General features: G+C 40.2%; 1 protein-coding gene across 1 annotated transcript in view; it reads right to left on the bottom strand.

Moving 5' to 3' along the window:
* Positions 1-823: 823 nt before the first annotated feature.
* Positions 824-6,000, bottom strand: part of Foxo (forkhead box, sub-group O) — a 143,632-nt gene continuing 138,455 nt past the window's right edge. The window contains exon 8 of the mRNA XM_070659300.1: positions 824-5,894. The gene's annotated coding sequence lies outside the window, so the exon portion shown is untranslated. The remainder of the gene's footprint in view (positions 5,895-6,000) is intronic.

The following is a 6,000-nucleotide window of genomic DNA, read 5'->3' as shown; positions in this document are numbered from 1 at the left end:
GAGGACTTCGCCTCGAGAAGAGCAAACGCAATCTGAAGTTGCCAAGTGCGGTCGGGGGGGTGGGAATAAGGGGGAAGGATTGGCTCGCCGGTCTCCGGCCGGCGCGGATGGAAAAAACTCCGAGGGAGTTCCGGCGCGCAGCCTCCGCCGGTCCAGCTTCCCAGGAAACGGCGAGAATTTAATTAAGAATTTCCGCGGATGGCTCGGGCACCATATTGCCGTGACACACACGCGTCACCCAGCCGCGAATCGCGCGACTTTCTCGCCACCCCCTGCCCGTAACCACCCCTAATTAAATTGAAAGAAATCTCGCTCTATTATTCTCCTCCTCCGCGCGGCGTCCTACCTTTTCTTGATACTCGCCGTCCTCTTTCCTCCCTCTCATACACTCCGGTGCCAATTTGACGGTCCCGGCCGCGGAAAAGTTCGCGGGAGATTTGCATTTGGTCCCTCGCGTCTCCGAGCGATTCGTTTCGCTCCCCCGCGGGATGCTGGGCCATTAATACGGACGAATGAGGACCGTGCTCGAAAAGATCGGCGTGGAATTAAGTCGCGGAGTTTGGCAAATCTCTAGATTCCAACGTGAGAACGTGTGCCAAATACGTTGATTTACTCGCGGCGGGAGCGGTTGTGTCAAAAGGGATAATGAGACAGACACACTTCTGTTTCCTTGCATTGGCGAATTTTATTGTTATACTTTCTTACATACAACGAGTTCGGTTCTTGAGCTAATGTACAAACTTTGTTACCTAGCGCGTCAATACGTTTGAATGTAGTTAATCATTTTCTATAAAGTTTTAGGGCACGCAATTAAATGGATAAGTTTATTGTTTTTTTTTTTTTTTTTTTTATTATGAATACGTTCGTTAGGAGAATAAACTTTTTTATTGGCGAGACCGTGTTCGGAGTCAGTATATGGAACTAATGCATTTTAATGCTTTAAAATCCATTTCGGTCGAAAATCAAGCTCGCATGACATGGAGAGTGTGTTCGACATTTTTTTTTTTTTTTTTTTTAAACATTGATCGCAACGCAGCGCATTTCCCTTTTCAATAATTGAGTCGAAAGAAAGACAACTTTCGAAAGAAAAAAAAAAAAAACCATTTATTTGATTCCAATATACATGCTTTCACGTCTTTGCGCCGTGAAAAAACCATTTATCCACAGTGTCACACATGTATTTTGTATGTAAATCAACTCCGTCCCTAAGTGCTAATTACACTTATTACGTTATGAACACTTACGAGTAACTTCGTACATTTATGCCAAAACGGAAAGCTCATCCTTCGTGTTTCTCCGTTCACTTTAATAAAACCCTATAAACTTTCAAAAGCAACCGAGGCGACTAAATCCGACTGACGATGATGTCTAAATAATTAATTCTTTTTTTTCACGACGTTCTAAAAAATTTAAGATTATTTTTTTTATTCGGTGTTTAAAAGTTCTCCAATTATCTTTGGAATAAATTCGCCGATTAAAAAAAATATATATATGCATGTATATATATTTTTTTTTGTAATAAAAATAAAATTAATTTTTTTTCTCGTGATTTTTTACAAGTATCTATAATTTTAATCATCGACAGTCGCTTAGATCGATCGGCGTCGCACACTTATCGCATTGGCGGTAAGTTTCAGTCGAACGGGACTTCGTTATCGGTATCGTACACACATAGATAGTCTAAGCTTAATCATATATGTCGATAGAATTGACCTCATTTCGCCTGCCGCGGTTACTTACGATATCTCGATTCCGTTCTATTCGCACGCGCGCGCGACGGACGCGCCGTGAATTTCTCGCAGTGCCAAATATCGTGCATATCTAATACATAGAAATCGACGACATATTGAACATCTCCGTTGGCCGCGTTCGTTTCGCGTCCACCGTGCCTCGCGACTTTCATCAATCAAATTCATTCGAATAATCAAATAAATTTCAAACCCAAAGCAGACTCCTTTAAAAATCTACTTACTAAGTAATTGTAATTTAATTGTAAATTCTTTTTTTTTTCTTTTTCTTTGTACGTCAGTTCTTTTAATTAACAACTGAAGAACTTGATGACAGAATCCGGTTAACGAGGCGAGAAGTACGGTGGACGTGAGCCGGGCGCATTTAACTCCTAAACGCACCTTTCCGCAAAACTACAGCTTATTCTCCCTAAAGAATCATTTTTCTTTCGCTAAATAATTTACATCACATCGTCACGTGGCGTCGTAAAAAGTTGACTTGGGGATCACCTTCCCTTGGGGGAACGCGACCGGGAGCTAAGGGCCCGTTCCGAGCGTCGCGAGCACCGTTCCCTTGGCTAAGACACCGACTAATTCGTTAACGCACAATGCGACTTACCTCTAAGATGAGTAAAAACATGACCGCGCTATTAACTAGAGTCACCTGTAAGCTCGAATTCACGTGAGTCGTGTCTCCGTTTTAAGCACCTAGAGCGGCTCGCGAGCTACGTCGATCTCGGGAGAAGTTCGTCCGGAAACTCGGTAACGTCTGTCGGCGATTTTTGCATGATTCAACGTCGACCTCGCGCGGGAACAACGGAAATAACAACGTCCGACGGGTTCGCCTAAGTCTCTCTTTCTCTCGCCGGTCTTGGCGAGGCGGGCTCGACCTGACGCGCTCTCGCTCTGGTCCGTCTCCTACGCGGTAAGTCAGACTCGCATACGTGGAAAAACCGGCACGACGATCGCTGGACCGCACGACCGACAGTGTCAGAAAATGTCGCGGCTCGATCTCCCATACAAAATTCCCGGGACGACTCCAGAAAGGCACGGCATTCCGTCGTCGACAGTATATCACGAAATATATATGTATATTTATATGTATATTAATTTTTTTTTTTTTTTTTTTTCCTCGATTTATCGCGAACTTCCGGAACTCCCGATCGCTCTAAAATAGCAAAAATAAGCGCTCGCGTTATCCAGATCTAGAACCTTTCGGATAAATTTCGCGGTTACGGTCGTCTATGCGGTCAACGTCGCTCGATTAGTATTTACGAGCCAGCTTTCTTTCTCTCTAAGCTCCTTCGATATTAACAACTAGCGCGTAGTTTTATTAATTACCCGAGAAAGGTCTAATCTTTCCGGATCCGTTCGAGAAGTTCGGCGTTCCCTACTGCGAGAGAATTTGTTGCGACTCGCGAATTCAGACGACGAATTTTGACACTCTCGGTCTACTTGGCGGCGACATTGATTAACGATTATTGTTCCACCAACGAAAACGATATAAAGTTACATATTTACCTCGGAAGGAGCACCGATGGGTCGTACAGCTCATAGCCGAATTGTACCTCTCCCGCTCTATTCTTTCCTTCCGGTTTCTTTTTCCTAAGTTCGATGCAGCAGGTATGAAGTTTCCGCGACGCCGAAGTCGTGGATTTGTCGGTTGATCGATGACTAAACTTACACTTTAACGCTCGCCTACTGGTGGTAGCGACTCGTTTACATTAGTTGTACCTTAACACCTAATATATACTAATATAATCTAAATATATAATATATATCGTGTACGTAATACATACATATATATAATATATATATATATGTATAACATGCCATGTAACACTAATAAACGTACAATATTTTACTGTATAGAGTATATTCAATATTTTCTATATAATATCATATATATATATGTATATATATATATATTTTTTATAATTTTTTTTGTATGTAGCGCTGCTAGCAACCACTCTCTCGTATGCATCTCTGTGTTGCATTAATTACATATACAATAATATAATGTATATCTTTCTTTCATATCGATTCATATATCTATGTATCTATATATATATATATAAATATATATATAAATGCATATATATATATGCTATATATTTAGATTTCTTTGCACAGTGCGTCCTACGGGAAGAAGATGCGCTATTAATGCTCGGTACTTTCCCATGATTAAAAAATTTTAGACTCTCCTTACTATAAATTTCATTCTAGCACAATTTCGAGTTCGTTATGCTTCACTGAACTCCCATCACTCGTAACAGAAATTATAAATTTTCTTTTTCTTTTTTTACGTAAAGCAATTCTTTTCCTTTTAAATGTGCCGAGTTCTAAATCGCACGCGAGCTAATTCTTCTACGAAATAAAACGGAATTTTAGAGTATTAAAAAAAATAAGAGAAGAACAAACAGCTAATTTGCACAATTTCATTAATTAGCGCCCTCGTCGGGACGCCGACAAGGAATAACGCACTAACGGAGCACACCGGTTTTTTACAAAGGAGCGCATTGTGCAACGATTGCGTGCGTTTTGGAGCACTATGAGGTTACTTCTTCTTCTTTTTTTTTTCCTCCCCCTTTCTTTTATAGACGACAGAGATCGTTATATGCACGGCATTGCACATCGGCGAGTCTTAATTCCTCATCGTCCTTCGCTCGTCTCAACCTCCCGCCGCCGCGTCCTTACAAACATGCAATTATGCAAATTACAGCGACCGCAGCCGACTCGTTCGCGTTTCGCGAGGTGGCCCGCGTTGTAAATCTACCCCCGGCAGACCGATATTGTCTTTCAAAATTGACTTGAATACCGCCGACCGCAAGATCGAAGGGGCTCCGAAGCACGGATTGAAAATAGCGCGAAAAAAATATGCAATTTGCCGTTTTACGACAAATTATTTGCACATTAGAGGCGTTTTTTTTTTTTTTTTTTATAACAATTAATATAATAGCGATAGCACCGTTTCCAAACAAATTTGCGATTATTTAACATTGATTAAAGAACTTTGACGGTTTTATAAAAAATATTAAGACACACGATTTGCAATTGTTCGTAAAATTACGTTTAGTCCTGCCTCGAAGGACCTCGGCGGAAATGCGTGGAAAAGAAAAATCGTATAGAATATTAAAACGAAGTTCACCCCGAGCTCGAAGCGTGCTGAAGCTACTCGTCGTTTGACTATATTGTCCTAGCGGTTCCAGTCCTTGATTTTGAAGATTAGAGTCGCGATACCCGCGAGATTACAGCTCTGAGAACTTTGACTCGACGATAGGCGATAATTTTGATGACGTGGCCGTCATTGACAGGAAAATATTTAATGCAATGTGAACGTGAAATTGGCAGAACTTTTTTTTTTTTTTGAGCAATATTGCTGGACATTTAAAATCTTTTGTTACATAAAGGTAACGCTACGCAGCAACGTATCGAATAATCGAACTGAGCACGAATTAATTCTTAAATTCTGGATTGCCGGGTAGATGTACAAATATTTTACATTAAAATAAATTATTTAAATAACAAAGTATATAAACGTAACAATTAATAACTCATATACCTCGTGATTATTAGCTCAGGGTGAAAACTTAATAATCTCTAATAAATAATGTTCAATTTGCTGGTACCGTTCCAGAATTTAAGATTAACTGTTGAAATAATATTCACGTAAAAAAAAAAAAAAAAAATTAAAATAAAATTAAATTAAAAAAGAAAAAAAAAAACAAAGTACAATCCAGAAAAGATTGATACCTTCGAAGAAGAGAAACCATTCGCTACTCTTTTGCCACTTGCAAAGGAAAATAATTACAAAGTAACGTTTTGACACATTATACTAAAGTTTGATTTATTCGTATTATATGTTACGTAAATTTCTTTCTTAAGTTTGCGAGAGCCCGTAATCTCGTGATTGTCGCCAGCATCCCCCGGTCTTTTGCACTCGTTGTTAAAGAGACTGATGACGTTTAATGAAGCGATGACGAAGCCCGCTCGCCGACGTTGATCGCGCACGCGGCGACAAGTTTCTCGCGCCACAATTGCACTAACGTAAATTGGCATTTTTAAAGTACGTATTTCGTCGTAATCTGGCATCATTGAATCTGGCATTATGTCTATGTCTTATCACAAGTCGTCGATTCACCCTCTCGTCCTCGGCGTACCGTACATCTGCAACAGAAAAAGAAAATACGGCGCTTCGTTACTTGCACTAATTTTATTCGGCAAACTTTTCAGTTTTTCATAGAACATTAATTAGACGCGTATTAGCTATTTA

This window comes from Cardiocondyla obscurior, linkage group LG07, assembly GCF_019399895.1.
Source record: "Cardiocondyla obscurior isolate alpha-2009 linkage group LG07, Cobs3.1, whole genome shotgun sequence".
NCBI lineage: Eukaryota > Metazoa > Arthropoda > Insecta > Hymenoptera > Formicidae > Cardiocondyla > Cardiocondyla obscurior.
The sequence above is the reverse complement of the archived record's forward strand: the minus strand, read 5'-3'. Positions and strand labels throughout refer to the sequence as shown.